This window comes from Oncorhynchus keta, chromosome 26, assembly GCF_023373465.1.
Source record: "Oncorhynchus keta strain PuntledgeMale-10-30-2019 chromosome 26, Oket_V2, whole genome shotgun sequence".
NCBI lineage: Eukaryota > Metazoa > Chordata > Actinopteri > Salmoniformes > Salmonidae > Oncorhynchus > Oncorhynchus keta.
Genome location: NC_068446.1, coordinates 5708695 through 5730561, shown reverse-complemented (window position 1 = coordinate 5730561; position 21867 = coordinate 5708695). Strand labels below are relative to the sequence as shown.

The following is a 21867-nucleotide window of genomic DNA, read 5'->3' as shown; positions in this document are numbered from 1 at the left end:
ATGTGAACATGTCGGTTTATGCCAATTTCGATGGGGATCGAATATTCTATATATCGACCTCATTCAGCATCATCCATCTCTAATCCGAAAGGCACAGAGGAAGAGATGTACGTCATCACCCAGCGCCCGCTCTGACGTGTCCATGAAGTGTAAACAACAATCCTGCAGGAACATGCAACATGCACCGAAAAGTAAAGCATTTCGTTGCCGATAATAAAGCTATTTTATGCTCGCGGGCACGGAGAACTGGAGTCTTGTATCCCTTTGTGTTTTGCTCGGTTTTACGGCGAGATGGGCTGTATAATCCTTGAACTCGTATTCAGGTAGGAAGTGGACTAGCTAGCATTATTTGTGCTAATGCTGAACCTGCAGTGCTCACTGACAGCTCTTAGTTTCTAACATAGCTATCGTGGCATTGTAAACGTATCAAATTGCTGATTTTGAGTGGTGAAAGGCAGCCGGTATTTTGGTGCAATTATTATGGCCATTAGACGAACAAAAATATGAGAGTCAGCTTGCTGCCACTCTTCAGTAGCATGACTGTGCTCTCTTCCTCTGCATATTATTGCTGTAGCTAGCTAGTAGATATTATCATTTAGCAGCATATTCACATATTTATCTTCTTTCCAGTGGCTGGCAAACCACCTATGTAAGGGGCGAATCTCAACGGCACTGGCAAGAAGTGACATATAATCTGCCTGTTTATGAATGGTAGGCTGGTCTTGATGCACCTGTCCAATAGCCTATGCTATTGTCTTGCATTTGTATAGGTTTTTAGCAATAGCTAAGGAACTCACATTTTTCTTTATCCATCCAGGTACTTCAACAACTTGAAATGCTGGGGTTTAGACTGACCCCCTCCTAACAGCCTAACATAGCCTACTCTGTGCTCATGTCTAAGTCTGTTTGTACACACACACACACACAAGTTATTTCTAACACTATGTCACCATGTGTATGTGCTTCCCTGCAGAGTCAAGCGGATAAACCCAGAGTGGGTGGAACTGCACACGTCTCAAGGTTATGAAAGCTTAGCCCATAAGATGTTTACGAGAGCCACAGCTAAGACTACTGAAGGACAGGTATCAAACAGCTGTTAACCCCCCCCGTGTGGTTTTCAATATCATCATCTACGATACATTTGACATAAAAGTTCTATAGGTGATTATTTGTGGGTCATCCACGAAATGAGTCCCTTTTGGGTAGTGTAACTTGGTGGGGGGCGTATTTCACCAAATTATTACATTCTGTCACATGTTCAATTTAATAAAAAAAACATGTTTTCCCATATCAAGAGGTTACATTTTGTTTTAGTATGTGCCAAATAAAGTAACAGGTTGGCTTCAACAAGGTTGACGATTGATCTTAAGATCAGCTATAAATCCCCTTGTGACAGGGGGGAATGGAAGCTTGTGTGCAACAGGGAGGGGCAATTGAATGCAAGCTTCACAACAACAACAAAATGCAATTGTTAAGACATTTCTAGCCTGTCTATCTACGGGTAACAGGGTTGATGGGTTATGCTCGACCCACTCAGTTTTCCACCACAAAATACCAGAAAAATGTCCAAAAAGAGTAGAAACAGCTGCTTTTACACTATGATTAGACTGTTAGATGTTCAATGTTGTTTTGGTTTGTTTTAATATTTTAAGGGGAATAGTTTCATCATACATGACATCAGAGGTCAGGTTCTCCACTTCATAGTTCTGTCGGGGCACCGCTCACGGCAAGACAATGCCCCCCATTCTTCCCTCTAATCGGGCTACTCTTGCACATTTTTTTTGTCTGAATGAGGGAATTGCTGCAGACGTTGAGGAGTATAATAAATACTGCTTCGACGTCATACAAGCAAACCACACACCCCTGAGCCCAAATGTTAACAGTCCCATATTTGAAAACTCATGTCATTTACATGATCAACGTTTGATCGTCACTGTGATGGATCTACAGTTATAAGGAGGACAGGTGATATAACCTGGGTTGTCCTGAACACAATGAGCCTGTGTTTGTCGTATTGTGGGGGAAATGAGCCGCCAAACACGCACTTGAATGCACTCGTGACTCCATTCTATGCGCACCAAAATTACAATCTGTTTGTCTGATGTGCCTTTGGAAAGCCTAACACTGTAAGATTGTATTTTAAAGCATGTCGGCAATAGGATAAGCGGTCAACAGATTGTGATTTATTTTGGGATGTTGGGGACACAGGGCTGTGTTCCAGACCAAAAAAACGACAAGTGTGCTGCCTTTAGTCCCTCAATGGCAAAGCTGGGAGAGCTCAAAAAAGCATCTGATAGTTGAAGGCCCTTTCATTGAGTCATAAAAGTGCATTGAAAGGACTTATGTACTGGGTACACTTTGGAGAGGTGTGTGGCCACCTGGAAACACCACTTAGACTTGTCATTCAAACCCTTGTCATCGTTTTTCCCCCTTCTTATCTTGCACCCACTCCAACATTTCAAATAATATTTTTTATAATGTTTCTGAATGTGTCAGGAGTATTTTCCGATTTGGCTATTGACAAATGCTGTGTAAAGTACAGTAAATGTAAAATGCACAAACAATCAACCGTGTATAATGTTTGGATTCAGTCTTGTGTCAGTGTGAACTGTTGTGTCTTCCCCTTTGGTCTGATCCTTTCTCCATCATCTCCAAACGGTTCTGTTTCAATTACTACCATGGTCATGCGTATGCTTTTTATAGTTTCTTCTGTTGGAAACATTTCAATTTGGCCCGATCCATATTGACCAATGTCCACGTGTTCTCGGGGTTAACCGTGTCGCCATGTCTATATTCTTTAACCTGCCGTGAAATACAACAGTGTAACCTGGGCGTTGCCCTATGGGGTGTGGTGGGTTTGGGTCTGGGCTGGGACATGCTAGGCTCTCTGGCCTCAGTCCTGGCCCCTCAACTACAAACAGATGGAGCTCTACCACTCCCTGCCCTTCTTCTGCTACTTACTGGGCAAGTGTTTCAGGCAGGGCCTGGCAGGCCGAGGGTGAGTTAGCTGACTTAGACTTACAGCCCTGGCTAAGGAGGTTTGTGTGTGTGGAAAGATGTTGTGTGAGAGCCAGCAGAGAATGTATGATTTCACTCTATAAAATTAATCAATCAGACAATCAGTTTTACCATCAAGTCTGATGGGGGAAAAAAGCATCAAAGATCAGATTATTTTCATTAACTCTGAATCACAGTCAGAATGATTATTTTTCAAGAAATACTCTGAATCAACAACTTCCTGTAGCCAGTGGACAAAACATGGCCCCAGGAAGTAGCCTGTACTATGTCTATTCTCCCGAACAGAGTAGCGGAGTTATTGAGGCGAGGCAATCCGGTTGGATGACTGTTACTAGTGTCCTCACATTTGTTTATCTAGTAACAATGTACCAAGGGCATCTGGTAGCAAATGGATAGCTGGATTAGATGGGTAGGGGAAGATATGTCCAGATGACACTATCGCCATGCCCAAGCTCCTCAGCTATTCCTGTGTGTGCAACTTTACCACCACACAACTTCTACAGCTGACCTACTGTGAAATACTTTTAGCTGATGCATGGTCTTCACAACATACATTGACTAACTTGGGATGCACGGACAGTCATGGTACACAGCTGTTGTCTTTTTGGTGTCCGCTACATCAATCTTAATTCTCAGAGGAACATGTGAGCGAGAACAACAGAGAGAGAGCTGAGATTCAGCCCATGCATACTGTTGAAAATATTCATTTGAATGTTTTACTGCTTTACAAGTGCATTTATAAAGCATAATGGTTAAGGGCTTGTAAGGATTTCATGGTAAGGTCTACCGACGCCTGTTGTATTCGGCGCATGTGACAAATAAACATGGATTTAATTTAGAGTTCATGTACAGACAGTGCCCGAGTCAGTTTATGTTTTGGGTATATGACCGTTTTAAAGTGATACTTGGGGATTTTCCTCAGTCAGATGAACTAGTGGATACCATTTTTATGTGTCTGCATGCAGTTTGAAGGAAGTTGCTCACTCGCTCTAGCGCAATGACCTAGCAGATACCCATAGGCTTCCAGTCATTGCAGTAACGCTAGTAAGCATTGGCTTGCGAAACTACCTCTAACTTCCTTCATACTGGACACAGAGTAATACAAATGGTATCCACAAGTTCATCTGACTCTGGTGCAGTAGATAAAGGTTCCATTTCAAGGTTCGGTGTACTTTATCATTTGTCTTCTCACCCACCTTCTACCGAGGTCGTTCCTGCTAGTAAAGATCGCTGTAACAGTCCTGGTGACGTTTGCTGGCTGCCATTCCTGTCTGACCCCAGCCAGGCCCTGTACTGCCTCTTTCCTGTGGAGTGGGGCCGCTTCGAGGTACATACTGTGTAATTGATAGTGTCCCCAACATTTTTCAGTGTTCAAGCCAATTAGTCATACTCTCAAGTTGACGTTTTACATAATTAAGCAGACGCTCTTATCCAGAGCGGCTTACAGTAATGAGTGCATACATTTTCGTACTGGTTCCCCCGTGGGAATCGAACCCACAACCCTGGCGCTGCAAGCATCATGCTTTACCAACAGAACCACACAGGGTCAAGTTCTTTCCCTAATATCCTGCGATGTGAGTCACCTAAAGTTTCTAGAACGGGTCGACAACAGTAAATTATGTTTTTGGCCCCCAAAGTTTTAGTTAAAAATTTATTTTACTAAATTCACCAGGATTTCAGCTAAACGTGTGTTTAATTTAGGAAGTCTGTTCACCATGTATTCCCACAAATAAATCAAGAGACGTGATCGTGTCTCAATGTAATCAAGGTATCAACTGATTGTTATTTTCAAGTACAATCTATTTTTGGGCAATTTGCAGTGCACAAATAATTATAATTATGTTCCGGTTCTCCAACCAAATCGTCCCACGGCTGAATCTAGATCCCTGTTCTGGAATGTTGTGGTGACCAACCGATGTTATGGTGACCAAACCAGGTTCTTCATCCACAGCCCAGTCTTTTGACATAAAGATGGATGATGTAAGACATGAGTTTTCAGACTTTTGTTGCCTAGGGAACCCCACCCAGTGGCGGGAAAAGTACCCAAATGTCATGTTTGAATAAAAGTAAAGATACCTTAATAGAACATAGTAAAATACTACTTGAGTAAAAGTCTAAAAGTATTTGTTTTTTAAATATACTTAAGTATCAAAAGTAAAAGTAAATGCTATAAATAATTTCAAATTCCTTTTATTAAGCAAACCAGACAGTACGATTTTCTTCTTCTCTTTTTTTTACAAATAGCCAGGGGCTTCAACGCTCAGACATCATTTACAAAAGAAGCATTTCAGTTTTTTGAGTCTGCCAGATCAGGGAGCAGTAGTGATGACCACACTTTCTCTTGATAAGTGTGTGAATTGGACCATTTTCCTGTCCTACTAAGCCTTCAAAACGTAACAAGTGATTTTGAGTGTCAGGAAAAATTTATGGGTGTAAAAAGTGCACATTTTCTTAAGGAGTGTAGTGGCGTAAAAGTTGTAAAAAAAATATTAATAATAAAATACCCCAAAAAAATGACTTAAGTAGTACTTCAAAATATTTTTACTCAGTTAATTTACAACACCGCCCCTCCCAGGCAAACTGGTAACACATGGACCCCCCATCATATGTTAGCAAAACACCTTTTTAACATCTTGTATTATCATCAGGTGAATGATAATGGGAAGAAGTAATCAACATTTTAATATGACGATATTTGGTAGATAGCTTTTCATTATTTTGATATCCCCACAGTTCTATAATCGGAAGACGAAGTGTTGTCTCTAACATAGCCAATTAGAAAGGTAATATAACGCCAAACACATTCCTAGCTAATAGCAGCCGCTGGTTAAATAAAGGTTAGCCATGTTTTGGTCGAGAAAGCAACAGCACTTGCCACGACTAGTGAAGCGCGGGTGATTTTTCAAAGCCTATGTCACAGATTACAGTGTAATTAGCTATTAAGTTGACATCATTAGAATATTTTCCTGTTTTCTACTGTAGGTATGTAATTCAAAATCGATTTATTCTGTTGTCGCTAGTGATATTCAATAAAAAAAAAAAACATTTGAGGAGGCCCTGCAGTACCTCTGCTGCTCCACCCCTATATGAATAGCCCTGATTTAGGATGTAGAGGATGCCTACCCATCGTTTAGGTAACTGCGTTTTTTACCTGAGGGACCACAATATCTGCCAAGTTGAAATCAGTTGACGACGGGGCTAAGGTAGTTAACACAGTGCTGCCCCTTATAGACAGGAGTGGTGCACTGTGCCCCCTGTTCTTTAAACCACAGCCTACATGCTCTCTCTCTCACGCACATGCACGCACACGCACATGCACGCACACACACACACACTCAATTCCTCTGTGCTTAGCAAATTGGAAATGGATCCCATGCAGGATCGTAGAAAACAGAGGAATACAATGTTGAATGGTTGGGGGACTAGGTGGGGGGGGATACAGATAAATCTAGCTAATTTACTGCCAGGGTCATTTCAGCACATCATTGTGGGGCCATGTTTTAGCCATGTGATGTGGTGCCAGGGTCCAATGCTATCCGTGTCAGAGTTCATCCATTCGTTGTGCAAAATGTCGTCAGCCAAACCGCTGCGTCCTTGATAAGGGAACTTACACGTGTGTATGTCCACACGGCGAGGCCACACTGGAAGAGAAGGGAGAAAGAACGAGGGAGGGCGGGAGAGGGGGGGAGGAAATTAAAGACGAACGGACAATGATGGATCACACAGGGGACATTAGTGAGAGCAGCATCGCAAACACTTCCGCGGCACTGTTGAAAGGGTGTCATGATCGAGGTGCTGAGGTAAAGTAACACTGTTATGGGGGGGGGGGGGTGTAGAGGGGGTCGGCAGCTGAGGCCAAGGCTCGCGGCTCAGCTTTTTGAAACCTCCCCTATGCCCGACGTGTCCTGTAGACCTACCCATTCCCGGAGGTGGCACGCAAGGTGCGGTGAAGTGAGAAGTAATTGAAAATTCTGTGAGGCTGGTCAGGATGGCAGTATGCATGGCAGTTGTTTGTTTATGAAACGATGCAAACATAATACACAGGGTGTGAGTGACTCCATAGCCCTACGGGCCGCGGTGCGAGGGGCTCCAGGTGAAGCCTCTCTGAACCTATTGTGAAATTGTGTAAGCGGAAGCCGGGCCAAGAAAAGCGGACATGGCGAGAAGTGGTGGGAGGGTGAGGAGGAGGGGATCGGGAGTGAGGAGGGGAGGGGCGGGGCGGGCGGGAGGATAAGTTGTAAGTTTACCCATCAAACAGCACTCTGGCCATCTCAGTTTTCCTGCTTCACAAAAATGGCACCAAATGCTGCAGCCTGTGACATTCCACAGAGGCTTAAAGGTGAGGAGCGCCACCAACGGCACTAACCCACATTTGCTGCCGAACCCCATGGTTCATGTGTTGAACTCAGCCCAGGCGGCATTGGGGGGACATTCCGGTAGGGTACTTATTTGGCGAGGCTATAGGAGGGGGGTGTTCGAGCAGAGATGAGGCCTAGATGTCGGCAGTACGGCCTGCCTGCTGACTGGGCCTGTCCGTAACCTCCACACACACAGCTGTGCTCTGAGCAGCTGTAGCAAGGCCCAGAGGACCTCGTAGAAATTCACACTATAGAAGGGACCACACTGTCGCAAGACGTGGTTAGACCAGTGTTTCCTAACCCTGGTCCACCAGTACCCTTAACAGTACACACTTTTGTTGCAGTCCTGGACAAACACACCTCATTCAGCTCATCGAGGGCTTGATGATTACTTGTCAGGTTGAATCAGGTGTGCTTGTCCAGGGTTACAATAAAAATGTGTGCTGTTGGGGTACTAGAGGACCAGGTTTGGGAAACCCTGGGTTACACCGATCTATGTATTGCATTTCTACATTGTTTAATATCACAGAAACAGCAGGGGGCCTTAATATCTGATCCCAGAACAACTTCTAGGGCACTTAAATCACAACGGTCCTAACTCCATCTGCCTTAGGTGGGTGTGGTGGGTGGACACTGTGACACTACAGTGGTCTTCTATGGGGTGGTCTGAATGTGAATGTGCCGAAGTATGCGGAAGTTGTTGTAATGTGATTATCTTTTGAACATTTAACCCTCTGTCCCCAAGTGTACAAATAAGTGCATTGCTTCTAGTGACATCCCATTCCCTGGACCCTGGCAAGGGCGATTTATGAGGCTGGTAATGCTTCCCGAAGCGCTCCTGTGTCAATACACTGTGGAATGCACAGAAGGGATTTTTATTGCACTTTCAGTTGGGCCATTTTTACTTGGAGCAACGCCACTTGTTTGCTTCTCTTCAAAACATTGCATACTGCAATACCATATATGTGAGTTTCTACATTTGGAACCCTTGTGGCTTGTGATGAGTTTTGTAAACACATTGTATTTGATTCACATGGATTATCAACACTTCATTAAAAATAAAAAGTATATCAGTATAGGAAGTGAGCTATTTTCGTATTTAAAGGTGTGTGTGTGTGTGTGTGTGTGTGTGTGTGTGTTGACAGGATCAAGTGGCCAACACATGGGTGCAGCTTGAACGGCCTGATAAAGATCAAGACCATCCTGTCCACTGATACCCAGCTCTACCTCGGGTAATCCCCCTCTCCATCTCTTTATCGTTCTCTCTCACTCCATTTCATTATCTTTCTTTCTGTCCCTACTCTTTCTCTCTCTCTTTCTCTCTTCTCTCTCTCTCTCTCTCTCTCTCTCTCTCTCTCTCTCTCTCTCTCTCTCTCTCGCTCTCTGAGAAGCCTCACACGAGAGCCTCTGTGTTATAGCAGAGTGAAATGAAGATTATCCCTTGTAATAATATGCGAGAGCAGCTTCTGAATACTGAGCACTACCAGCTGCTATGGGCTTTTATCGGCCCTCTGACAACTGTTGGCAATTTGCTGATGAGATTTCAGATTTGGAAATCCACAATAAACTATTTAAACCATTTCTGTTTGGGGGGTGGGGAAAGCAAGATACAGCTAACTTTTCTGTGGCGTCAAAGATTATTCTCCCCTAAGGTCCACATGAATGAGGAGACGCTACAGTCAGTCATAGAACCCTTCTCTCATCGTCATGGTGGTGTGTGCTTGAATAACCCGTGGGGCTATATTTAGGGGTGTGCACTCTGAACAGGATGGACACTCTGAACAGGTTCCTGCCAGACTGTTAAGACCAGGGATTAACTGGGAGTTCTGTGACTGCAGCGTATTTAACAGAAATGAAAACACTAGATATTGTTGGTCATGGGTGAATATTATAATAACTGTATGTTGCGAGGGGAGGAAGGGTATACTTCTTTCTATGGCCTGGTATCACTGGTCACCTTACTGTTACAGTTGATGGTTTATGGTTGTGGAATACCACTAAATAGTTCTCAACAACCCCAGAAAATGATCTGTGAACTGTACTCTAAATCACCCTGACCCTCCAGCCCACTCCCATAGCCCACCCATCCATTACCCCTCTAAGCACTCCTCTTGCCCCATGTTAGGGGCCCTGTTGCCCCTTCTCCCCAGGGGCCCTTTAGGCCTTAATGGGGCCCATGACACAGCTGCCCTCACCTCTCACTCATGTGCTGCCCTACCTTACCTTATTACCTTACCCCTTCAGCCGGAGTGGAGGTACCCCTCTGGTCCCCTCCCCTCTCACCCCTCCCTTCCTCTGTCTATCCCCAGTGAGTGACAATTCAAGGGTTAAACTAATGCTGGGGTGCCCTAAGCGGGCCAGTATTTGATACATTTCCCACATAGCTGGTGGTCTTATGGGTGGACCGTGCTGGGGTTAAAACGAGCCAGCAGCCGCACAGTTCGGTTTCACCATGAGGTTTAGGTTTCTGGGCTGGGCCATTCACTATTTGGTCCGATTTATCATAGCATTGTTTCTATGAATGATGATAGATTACTTCATTCTTCTCTGTTATTGTTTTCTTTTCAGTTTGGCCAACACTCTCCTGGCTATCCTACCTATGTCAATCAAACTATTGGTGAACACTACTCATTGGCAGTTCAAACTTCCCTTGGTAAGTGAGTATTCTTGTCTTGTTTTCTGATGTTTGATTCCATTTGAGGTAAATTCCTCTCGGGCATTCTTCCTCTTCTCCTTCCAAGTTCACGAAAAATCAATCATCCTGCCTGCCTTGTGAGTAGAGGGGAGTAGGGGTGTGTGTGCTCACATGCATGTGTGTGTGTGTGTGTGTGTGTGTGTGTGTGTGTGTGTGTGTGTGTGTGTGTGTGTGTGTGTGTGTGTGTGTGTGTGTGTGTGTGTGTGCCTTCCTGCCTGCATGCGGTTGCTAATCATTTACCTCACCAACCGCAGTGCAGTATATAAAAAGAAACAGGCAACTGTAAGCACTAGGTTATCTAGGTTTTACTGCACAGTGGGATTTGGTTCCAGATTTTGCTGATCTGTTGCTGCGGTAACGATTGAGTTCTATTTCCCACCTGTCTGTCCCTGGATCTATCAGTAATGTCCTTAGGGAGGAACGCCGGGATGTGGAGCAGAGGAGGGCTCTGTTTGTGGTTGATCAATTCTCGGGGCTATAGGAAGGAGTGTAACTGGATATGCAAAGAGTACCACTGTGGTTATACAATCACCCTAATCCCTATGTAGTGCACTACTTTTGACCAGGGCCCGTAGGGTGTTTATTGTTCAATGAAGTGTGTATAATTTATGGGTGTTTAACCTGTTCTCCTCCAATGCTTTCTGTCTTCCCCTAGACCACGTATGCCTACTACTGAATGGCCTCCCTCTGCCAGCCATCTGTTTTGTACAGGCCTCCCTGTTCACGTAAGAAGCTACAGTAGGGGGAACCACTGATGGAGAAAGTATACTGGCCAATAATAGCAGACCAACAGACCAGGTTAAAGGTCATAGGAGAGACTATTAAAAAAAAAAAGTACAATCCTATCCATTGAATGTAAACTCCTAAAATCGCTGTTGGACAAATCCTCGGAAAGTATAGGATGCTTTGTCAGATGAATGTTTGTGTTGATGTTCTATGGATGGTTTTATTCCCGGAGGAGTCACGTAAAGACTCAAATGAAGTCGGTATGAAGGGACCAGTCGGAGAGGAAGCGAAACGGACTAACTTTCACCAGCTGTCGTTAACTTCTTCCAGCAGTACTAATTGCTGTGCGTGTGGTTCAGTATAGGGATGTCTGTGGATTACACTGCATCGCCAGCATACCTCTCCTCTAAGCATGTCTTGTATAGGGACAGCAAGTCATTCTGTGTATCAACTCTAGTACAGTCTAATTGACAGGGTCCGCATTGTGCATCTCCACTCCACCCATTGATGGAGACATACGTCTTTTGTTTGGGTAAATTGAAGACATAATTGCATAATTTAGTCAAATGGTTTCTTAAGCACAGTTATTGTAAGAGCGTCTGAATGTGCTGGCTTTGTTGAACTGGCGAAGTATGTATTTAAAAAATAAATGTGATGGGACATTTATTTTGCCAATGAATAGATGGGGTTTTTTGTTGGATTTAAGAAGGCCCTACTATGGCTGTATGAATTGTAAACACACGTCTTTATGTGACATAGTCAGAGTTTATTGGATGGAGATATGTGTTTCTGAGACGACATTGTTCTTGCGCTGCCCCACTCCCTCCCCCTCTATCTTTCCTCCGCAGTATGCTGCCATTGGAACTGAAGGATGGTCTGTTGGTGCCGTACGCGGTCACCTCCCTGGCCTTCCTGTTCGTCAGCGTATACCTGCTTTTCCACCCTTGGAGCATTGCTCAGTAGACGAGCTGCGTCTGGGGCCCTACCACCGCCCCATCCGTATGCCCAGCATGGACCTCGGAAGGGTCGCCAAGTGGGAAGTAAGCGCAGCCTAGTGGTGTAAACATACACCCTTTCACGTTGCACCACCTCTATGTCTCTCTGTGATAGAAGGAAATGCTAAAGTATTCATTCATCCATTCATAGCGAAACATTTATCCGATTGCAAAGACAACACAGATTGCGTTCTTTACCAGGCAGATAGTTGCAATGTTGTCTGTTCTAGTAGGGCAGGGGTTGCCCAATATTTTTTTTTTTTACCTTACTCAAGTTACTTCAGATAAGTAAAAAAAAATGTTCACAGCCACCTGGTGGGAAGATGAGCTGGAGGTTTTTGTCACAGTAATTTCATGGTAATTTCAGAAGGTTGTTGTCACTAACCACGTTTCCATCCACAGTTTTTATGTAAAGTCATCCCGTATAAAACAAACAAATCACGACAGCTGTGACGGAAACAGGGAGACTGGTGGGGTCTTTTTGTGTCTATAAAATAAATGATGTGCTAAATGGTTGGTGGAAACGTCTTTATGCGCAAATATGAATACAATAACCATTCATATCGAAGTGAACTTGGAGTCACGCGATGATATCACAGGAGGTTGGTGGCACCTTCATTGGGGAGAACGGGACTCGTAATGACTGGAGAGGAATCAGTGGAATGGTATCAAATACTGTACATCAAACACGAGGTTTCCAGGTGTTTGATGCCATTCCATTTGCTCCGTTCCGGACATTATTATGAGCTGTTGTCCACTTCATAATATGGTGTGTCGTCCTCCCACTATGACTCGGGGAAAGCATGCAGTTTATTAGGCTACGGATGAAATAAGTTACGATGAACTTCACAGGGTGGTGAACGTGTTCTTGATGCTCCTTTCCAATAACTATCAAGGGTCTTATTCTGGTGACATGATGATCGATGCTTGACTGCCATTTGACAAATAAAAAAATATTCTGGCTTTTATCCATAATAATCTCATCATGTAGACTAGCCTACCCGCACAGTATCAGCAAGCTGTTGGCTGGAATGCACATGCCAAGACCAGAGTAGGCACATTTGCTATTTAACTATTTAACAATGTTTTGGTACAATGGAAACACGTAGAACTTTACATTGTTTTTTTCCGTACGTGACAAATGAAGTGAAACAGTACATGTTGTGTGCACTATGTCATCACGCACCGATTTTTTTTTCTGTCCGCAACAAGTTTGTTTGGTGGAAACACCACTGGTGGGAAATGCGCATATTTTCTTTACGCAGATTTGTTCAACATTTGCATGAAAATCTGTCACCTATTGGATGGAAACCTAGCTACAGTAATTTCATAGCCTGAGTTGCATCAACGTGAGAAGATGCATATCTCTGCAACTGTATAAATAAATATAATGTGCCACGGACTGTAAGCTGTGTAAGCTGCCTGGGATGAAAGCCACTGCCAGGCCCCAAGTATTATTTATCACTTATTTAAGATACAGGCGTCTGACATGGCTTCCTGGCCCTGCCCAGCTCTACAGCTGCACCCTCCCCTCCCTTAGCGACAGAAATGGGCTGCATCCCAAATGTCACCCTATTCCCTATAGTGCACTACTTTTGACCAGGCCCCATAGGGCTCTGGTAAAAAAAAGTAGTGCACTGTATAGGGAAAAGGGTGCCATTTGGGATTGGGACGTAGCCAGTGACACCGCTACTGGGCGGTGCTGTGCGGTGTGGGAGATCATGAGAAGGAAGTGGTGTCTTTTTATAGAGTCATTAACACAAGTTTTGCCTAGATATATTTATTTACACAAGAGGCATAAATAAGGAGGCCCGGCGTTGGGGCTAGGGTTTAATAGGGTTGGTCTCATACGGAGGCGCTTACGCAACCTTCCCTCCCAGATGCCTTGGCCCGTAGGTCCCAAATAGACATGTTAATGTTGATCCTGCTACCAACACTGTTTGCCTTTCTGTTCGGGACGCACCGGCCCAGGCAACATAAATGTCAGCTTGTGATGAGGTAGTGTCCTGTGATGAGGTAGTGTCCTGTGATGAGGTAGTGTCCTGTGATGAGGTAGTGTCCTGTGATGAGGTAGTGTCCTGTGATGAGGTAGTGTCCTGTGATGAGGTAGTGTCCTGTGATGAGGTAGTGTCCTGTGATGAGGTAGTGTCCTGTGATGAGGTAGTGTCCTGTGATGAGGTAGTGTCCTGTGATGAGGTAGTGTCCTGTGATGAGGTAGTGTCCTGTGATGAGGTAGTGTCCTGTGAGTGTCCTGGTGAGGTAGTGTCCTGAGGATGATGAGGTAGTGTCCTGATGATAGTATCCTGTGATGAGGTAGTGTCCTGTGATGAGGTAGTGTCCTGTGATGAGGTAGTGTCCTGTGATGAGGTAGTGTCCTGTGATGAGGTAGTGTCCTGTGATGAGGTAGTGTCCTGTGATGAGGTAGTATCCTGTGATGAGGTAGTGTCCTGTGATGAGGTAGTGTCCTGTGATGAGATATGTGATGAGGTAGTGTCCTGTGATGAGGTAGTGTCCTGTGATGAGGTAGTGTCCTGTGATGAGGTAGTGTCCTGTGATGAGGTAGTGTCCTGTGATGAGGTAGTGTCCTGTGATGAGGTAGTGTCCTGTGATGAGTGTCCTGTGATGAGATGAGGTACTGTCCTGTGATGAGGTAGTGTCCTGTGATGAGGTATCCTAGTGTCCTGTGATGAGGTAGTGTCCTGTGTGAGGTAGTGTCCTGTGATGAGATAGTGTAGATGAGGTAGTGTCCTGTGAGATGTCCTGTGATGAGGTAGTGTCCTGTGATGAGGTAGTGTCCTGTGATGAGGTAGTGTCCTGTGATGAGATAGTGTCCTGTGATGAGGTAGTGTCCTGTGATGCGGGATCGTCATGCAATGCCTCATTTTATTTTTGATCTGGTCTACTTTGAATAGTTATTATGACTAAGCCACACCCATCCCACTCACGTTAGCAGTCCAGAACGAGAAAGTGTAGGCTATACAGAAATATTTGAAATTGAAAATCATTAAATGAAGTAATGAGGATGTCTACCAGGCTAACTGAGTTGTAGATTACGTCTCACCTTCCAGTGTTCGAACTGGAATGGAGATTTCTCTTCGTGCTACTTACTCCGTGCAGCCAATTGCGATGTCTGCTTTAGGTATAATGTAGGATAACACTTGTAGATTTGACCGCTCTAACCCAGTTCCACCTCCAACACTACCCCCCAAAAAAACTTCTATGCTGGTATCGGCTTTCTCGGATCTGATAGAATCCAGCCCTTAAATAACCTAAAATCTATTCATGTAAAATGTCATTACGACATTATCAATTTGAATGGCATGTCAAATTCAGTTTCTGATTTGACTGGGCAATGAGAGGGCCTTGGCTCGTGGTCTAACTGTGACGGCTTAACTCCCTTAGAAAACTATAGACCTGAAAAATCTCTCTCCATCTCTCTCTCTCTCAATCTCTCCTGCAGTTCTACATCTCCATCGTGGCCATGGCTGGTTTGTGCTTTATGAGCATGGCGCTGGCCCCTCTGGCCAGGCTGCCTGATTTGTTTCCCCTCCTGGTGTCAGTGTTCTTTTCCACCACTTCCTGGGCCTCCTCTTCTACTTCAACCTTGTCCAGATTGCCGAGCCGCCTCCACCTGGGAGTAAGAATCAGAGTAGTCGCTACCCGGTAGAAAGAAAACTTACTGAAAAGCAAACTATGCACAGTGCCTCAGTCACTGACCACCAAGGACCAATAGGACTCATGGAGAAATGCTACTAGTCTATAATCTTTATTGTAGGGATAATCCTCCTGTCAACATGAATGGTTGGTGTTTTGTCAATGCCTAATTATGTACATCAAACTTACATTTATGTTTTTTTTTTAACTTGAATTGTTTTTCAATATTTCCAAATGTTTGTTCCATCATTGCAATTATTTTGTACAAATTGTATTTTTCTTGAAAAATAAAATCACCTCAGATATGACTTTTCGATGAACCTCGATTTTTACAGCCGTATTGCCAGCACGTATATTAGAGTCGTCTCGAAGCAGTTTCAAATAAGCCCCTCGTAAAGTGTCCACCTTCTCCAAGTGTTCAGCTAGCTAAATCACAGGCGGTAATAGTGTTGCACTGTGTCGGAGCCAGACAATAATTAGCCAAACCATGTCTTTCAACCATTTTAATTTAGCTTCATAAAATATTCATTACAATAGCTAGATACAAGGAGAGTCCACACAGCACACAAAGGGCTATGCATTTAAACACAGAAAGCAGTGACAGGTCAGACAGGCCCTAAAACTAGGATGATGGAAGATTACATATCTGAACATAATGTCATAAAGTCGAAATACCACAGGAAAAAAATGGTACAAGCAATCTTTTTCCCCCTCTGCCTGTGAGTTAATGACAGGCATAAAAAAAAAATCCATTACAACGATAAATGTTATCGGGTCACTGAGGGCCGGCTGCTATGCTGTGTATCTGCAGCCGCTGGCCCTGCAGCCAATAACACTCGAGATAGGAGAGTGAAGGGTGAGATATCCAGAGGCCCGTGCCCTTAGAAGTACCACTGTGGAAGGACTGGGAGGAAGGGGACAACAGATGAAGGTGTGGAGTTTTAAAAAACAAGTACAACGTCTATGGCCATTACCAAAACGCTGTCATTTTCATAAATGCATACTAGGCCTATTGTATTTATGACTAGAGATTACATATAGAAAATTGTATAAATTCATAAATTCATGCACCACATTCAAAGCATCGCCATAGTGCTGGCCTAAGTGGCCTGTGTCATTGATGGGTAGTGGGCTGGAGACGGGGGGTGAGACCGAAGGACAGTGGGAACCTCGAGGAGGAAAGGGTTGGTGGGGTCGAGGTCTAAGTTGATACGGGTAGGAGCCAAGCCGGAGGTGGGTTGGATTAGCGGGAGTGGTGGTGGTGGTTGGGGGGTGTTGGCTCGCCAAGGGCCCCTTCTACCACCTCCAGAGGGCCAGTATGAAAACATTAGTTTTGTTTATGGGCGTGCTCATTTTGTCCTTCACATGGCCTCCAAGGGTGATAAAGTGAGAGTTATATGATCCACCTTGGGCAGAAATAGGAAATGTGTCTGTGCACACCAGCTGTTGCTTAGGTCGCTTGGGCTGCAAGAGGCCTCGGCCTTCCCAGGCACAGACAAATAAAGAGCCGGAGACTGAAGTGTGTGCCTGAGTGTGTGTACACGTACGTGAATATTGTAGCCTCTCCTCGGAGCCCGTATTCATGTTCTTTACTTTTCCAGCTAGAGGAAATGGTGAGGGTGGATTTCACACAGCATCGGGTCTAATAGGACGAGGGGGTTCGCTCGCTGAAAGAAAAAGATTTTCGCAGCGCTGCGTCGCGGCCGTTATTGTAGAATCAACATTGGTCACTGGCGAGGGAGAGGCTTTCTATAGCAGACAGGGCTCAATGTAAATGTGTCTGACGTCTTAACGTTGCCTTTTCACTTTCTGACAGGTTCCCCCAATGACTGACAGGCAACCTCCGAGACGTCTCTCCGCCTCACAACTGACAGCTTGGTTTCTATATTCATCAACCGGCCATCTCCGAGGAAGAGGAGAGAGTAGCTGTTCCAGTTGCCGTCGGTAACCTACAGGAGGATATCAAGAGAGGAAAACATGAGCGTAACCCTGCTGTCTGTCACACAGTAATATCACCACTTTGAGATAACGTTGTAGGCTCTATAATAACTTACTTTTATAAGGCCATTATGGATTTCATCAAATCAGAGGAGATGCCAGACAATACCTGTAGAGAACAAAATGTTATTAGATACTACTTCACATTTAGAGGTTAAATACAGTTACCGCTTTCAGAGGAAAATTACAACTGACACTGCAAATCACATCCCAAACGGGCAAATCTGAGGGCCCAAGTGGTTTGATTTAGCAGTGAGATAAATATCTTAATTTTTTTTGTTTTTAAATACTCACCTAATTGATTGACAATAACGTAAAAGCATAGTTCTCCTTCACTGGAGAACTGGAAAATACAACGACATAGTCTGTGTCAGAAATCATCTCTGAAGGAGTGCGTAGCCTGAAGCCTCTGGGGGCGATCGAACTAAAGGCTGCAGCTCTGCAAGCAGGCTTAAGTTTCACCGCTCCTTTTTGCAGCCTTTTTTTAAATCAAAAAGCATAAAACTCCTCCCAAACAGGTGGCATGGGTCTGAGGAGGAGGAGAGAGGATTGATGTGGCAGATAGTGGTGAAGCCTGGGCCTTAACCCTGGCCCTGGAAACACCAGCCCATCTCATCGCTTTTATTACATTTAAGGAATCCTTTCTTTAATACACCCCATTACTGCTGACATACAAATCTTCCTCAACATGGACCCATCTATGGCCTGATCAATTTTTATACTGCTGAGCCGTCCCCTTTCTCCTCATTTTGTCATCTGAAAATTCATATTATATAGGGTTTTCTTATGGGAAAATGACAGTAAAAATCGGTTACTGCCCAGAAGATGTCCACACGTTGTTGGGTTGCCCATGACTAAAACTAAAATGTGTTTCTGTCGTAAGCAGAACTGTTTAAATGTTATTTATTTTTTATCCTCCTAAGAAAATATATTGTGAAGTGCAACATCGATTTAGAACATAACCAAGTCTCTGTATGGGTTGGAGGGGGAGAATTTATTCATCCTTTGCACAACTCCTTTAATTGAATTTTCCAAATCTAACCACACAGAAATAATCAATACCTTCTGCTGAGGGGAACTTATCTCACAATGATTATGGCCTTCTCTTTTCAATTCTGTAGCTATCAGCACATACAGTGCAGGCAGGTGTCCTTCCTCCTGGTGTATTTGTAAAAGACTGGGCAGAGCCTGAATGCTCACGAAAAGTGACTTCTCCAGAATGCTTACGAAACTTTCTTTAACCTTTTAAAAAGAATGGCCGTGAATCGCTTCTCAACACCACGGGCCCGGGGCACTTTGAAGAAAGAAGATTTTCAAAAAGGGTGCTGCTTGCTACTGTCTGTAACTAAAAGAGGGAAGGAGGAAGGACCAGATGGGGGAAGTGAAGTGGCTTCAGAGGTTTTGACCGTCAATGCTAAAATATCCTTGTCGATTGACCCGGCTGCCTTGGCAGTAGGTATGTCCTGCCCTGGCACTGAGCTGCAGCCCAACAACTTTTCCTGGAAAGTGCAGGCGGAATAATCGTCTCACCAAATCAGATTTGCCATTGTATTCATTGTGGACTAACTGACGACATGAAAGGCTGACAGGTAAATTAGAGGAGATCAATCATTCTGGCGAGGTCCTCGGGGAAAGCTGACATTACGTCACATTGACTTACTCACCTAGCCTGGCAAGCCGCTGATCCCGCAGGCGTACATGAATGTTCGCCGGGTGGATATCCATGCAGAAAACATTCATGTAAGCTTACAGGATCAGTGGCTTGCCAGGCTAATACTACTGCCATAAGTACTGTGTTTTACCCATCTCTTCCTGAAAAACAAATACGCAAACCTTCAGTAACCCAAGAAAGGATGTTCGTGAGAGGCTCTCAAGTTAACAATCTGTCACAGCAGATGCCATCTTCAACAGCCATCTCTCCCACTGGACACAGACGTCAGATCAACGCCTATATTTGATTTACATTTGGTTGCGTTTGTCAACTAACATGAATTCAATGTGAAATCAACAACAAACAAACTAAATTGGACTTAGGTTAATAGTCGGGTGATAAAAAGACGAAGGGCCCTCATGTTGATGACTTTTTGCAAATCCAATCGGTTGTCCACATTGATTCAACGTCATGGCGTAGATTCTTGTTGTTGTAATTATGTGGAAACAACGTTGATTCAACAAGTTTTGCCCAGTTGACTAAATTTAAAGCGCTTGAGTGCACTCTTAAATGTAGCCTACTGGTCATAACTGAGTTGTCAGTCACGTCTGCTAAATAAATAAAAATAGCTATAGATGTGATGCAGGTCCAGAAGAACGCAGTCAGCATGACAAAGCACTTACCCTTTTCAACACAGCTTCTTACACCTCTCCATGCATTTAGCACGTGAACCCAGCGCCTGAATGCCACAAGCGTCAAGTCTAAACAAACATTTTACACTGGGCAGCAGAACCATGCCTCCGTCAGGCTCCATGACACGATCACCATCATCTGTCTGGATTTCATGCTCCCTCCACAGCACAGATATGTGCCAGCACTCCTCTTCCTCTGACTTGGATAACAGCTTGTTTATTTTAAATGTGTGTCTCAAGGCAACAGAGGAGCGATTCTCCTCCCTGAGCTATCGACTTTGACGTTGTAAACTTTGTTGTTTATTAAGTGGGTTTATGCACAAACAGTAAACGCCATGCTCCACCATGTGATATATTTATTGTTTTACATTTGACAAAGCAACACATACACTACATGACCATAAGTATGTGGACGCCTGCTCGTCGAACATCTCATTCCAAAATCATGGGCATTGATATGGAGTTGCCCCCCCCCATGCTATTACAGCCTCCACTCTTCTAGAAAGGCTTTCCACTAGATGTTGGAACATTGCTGCGGCGACTTGCTTCCATTCAGCCAAGAGCATTTGTGAGGTCGGGAACTGATGTTGGGCGATTAGGCCTGGCTCGCGTTCCAATTCATCCCAAAAGTGTTCGATGGGTTTAAGGTCAGAGCTATGTGCAGGCCGGTCGAGTTCTTCCACACAGATCTCGACAAACCACATTTCTATATGGACCTCGCTTTGTGCACGGGGGCATTGTCATGCTGAAACAGGAAAGGGCCTTCCCCAAACTGTTGCCACAAAGTGGGAAGCACAGAATTGTCTAGAATGTCACATTGTATGCTGTAGCGTAAAGATTTTCCTTCACTGGAACTAAGGGGTGTAGCCCGAACCATGAAAAACAGCCCCAAACTGTATTCCTCCTCCACCAAACTTTACAGTTGGTACTATGCATTAGGGCAGGTAGCGTTCTCCTGGGATCCACCAAACTCAGATTCATCCGTCTGACTGCCAGAGAACCCGTTTCCACTGCTCCAGAGTACAATTGCGGGGAGCTTTACACCACTGCAGCCGGCGCTTGGCATTGAGCATGGTGATATTAGGCTCGTGTGTGGCTGCTCAGCCATGGAAACCCATTTCATGAAGCTCCCGACAAACACTTCTTGTGCAGATGTTGGTTCCAGAAGCAGTTTGGAACTCGGTAGTGAGTGATGCAACCGAGGACAGACCATTTTTACGCTCTACGTGCTTCAGCACTCGGCGGTCTCGGTCTGTGAGCTTCTGTGGCCTACCACTTCGCCGTTGTTGCTCCTTGACGTTTCCAGTTCACAATAACAGCACTTACAGTTGACCGGAGCAGTTCTAGCAGGACAGACATTTGACGAACTGACTGGTTGGAAAGGTGGCATCCTATAACGGTGCCACGTTGAAAGTCACTGAGCTCTTTAGTAAGTCCATTCTACTTCCAATGTTTGTATCTATGGAGATTGCATGGCTGTGTGCTTGATTTTATACACATGTCAGCAACGAATGTGGCTGAAATAGCCCATTCCACTCATTTGAAGGGGTGTCCACATACTTTTGTGTATACAGTGTATGTTAGACTTCTTCACTGTTAATAATTAAAACCATTTCTAATGACCTTATCGGAAAACAAGCCCGACTTCCCTGACAATCCCCCTATTCATTTCCCACAAATCACCATTATGTGATTGGAGCACAAGTATAGCATAATGTGTGCCTAATAACCAAAAGAATTATCTGCCTGGGAAATCGACAATGACAAACAGCAAATGACTTGTTTGTGTTACGAAAACAAAATGTTGTTTTTCTCCAAAGATTCTTTTTTATTGGAAAAATAAATACATATTGGGATTAAATGAATACTGAGCCAAGTAATAGATCAGATCAAGGCCCAGTAGATCATGTCTCAGCCTGTCCAGTTGACTGCATTCGAAACCATCACACCCCTGTCATCAGTCAGTGGAACCCCCCAAAATCACTGTCCCCTCATTTATGGAATCAGGTCACCATCATAATAACAATCTAATTTGAACCAATTCAGGACGTAACTGATCTGAATGTCATGGACAAGAACA

The 21867-nt window shown here is 44.3% G+C and overlaps 2 long non-coding RNA genes and 1 pseudogene across 2 annotated transcripts; 2 read left to right on the top strand and 1 right to left on the bottom strand.

The window, feature by feature from the left end:
- Positions 1 to 97: 97 nt before the first annotated feature.
- LOC118358861 (dolichyl pyrophosphate Man9GlcNAc2 alpha-1,3-glucosyltransferase-like) lies at positions 98 to 15748 on the top strand (annotated as a pseudogene).
- Positions 11848 to 14279, top strand: LOC127911995 (uncharacterized). Its single transcript, XR_008080018.1, has 3 exons — positions 11848 to 14024; positions 14106 to 14213; positions 14250 to 14279. It is a non-coding gene; the product is annotated as an uncharacterized LOC127911995 (long non-coding RNA).
- Positions 15749 to 15941: 193 nt separating the features above from the next.
- On the bottom strand, positions 15942 to 20075 carry LOC118358863 (uncharacterized). The gene is made up of 3 exons (XR_004820550.2): positions 19779 to 20075; positions 17501 to 17553; positions 15942 to 17395 (listed from the first exon to the last, which is right to left on the bottom strand). It is a non-coding gene; the product is annotated as an uncharacterized LOC118358863 (long non-coding RNA).
- Between the last annotated feature and the right edge of the window lie 1792 nt (positions 20076 to 21867).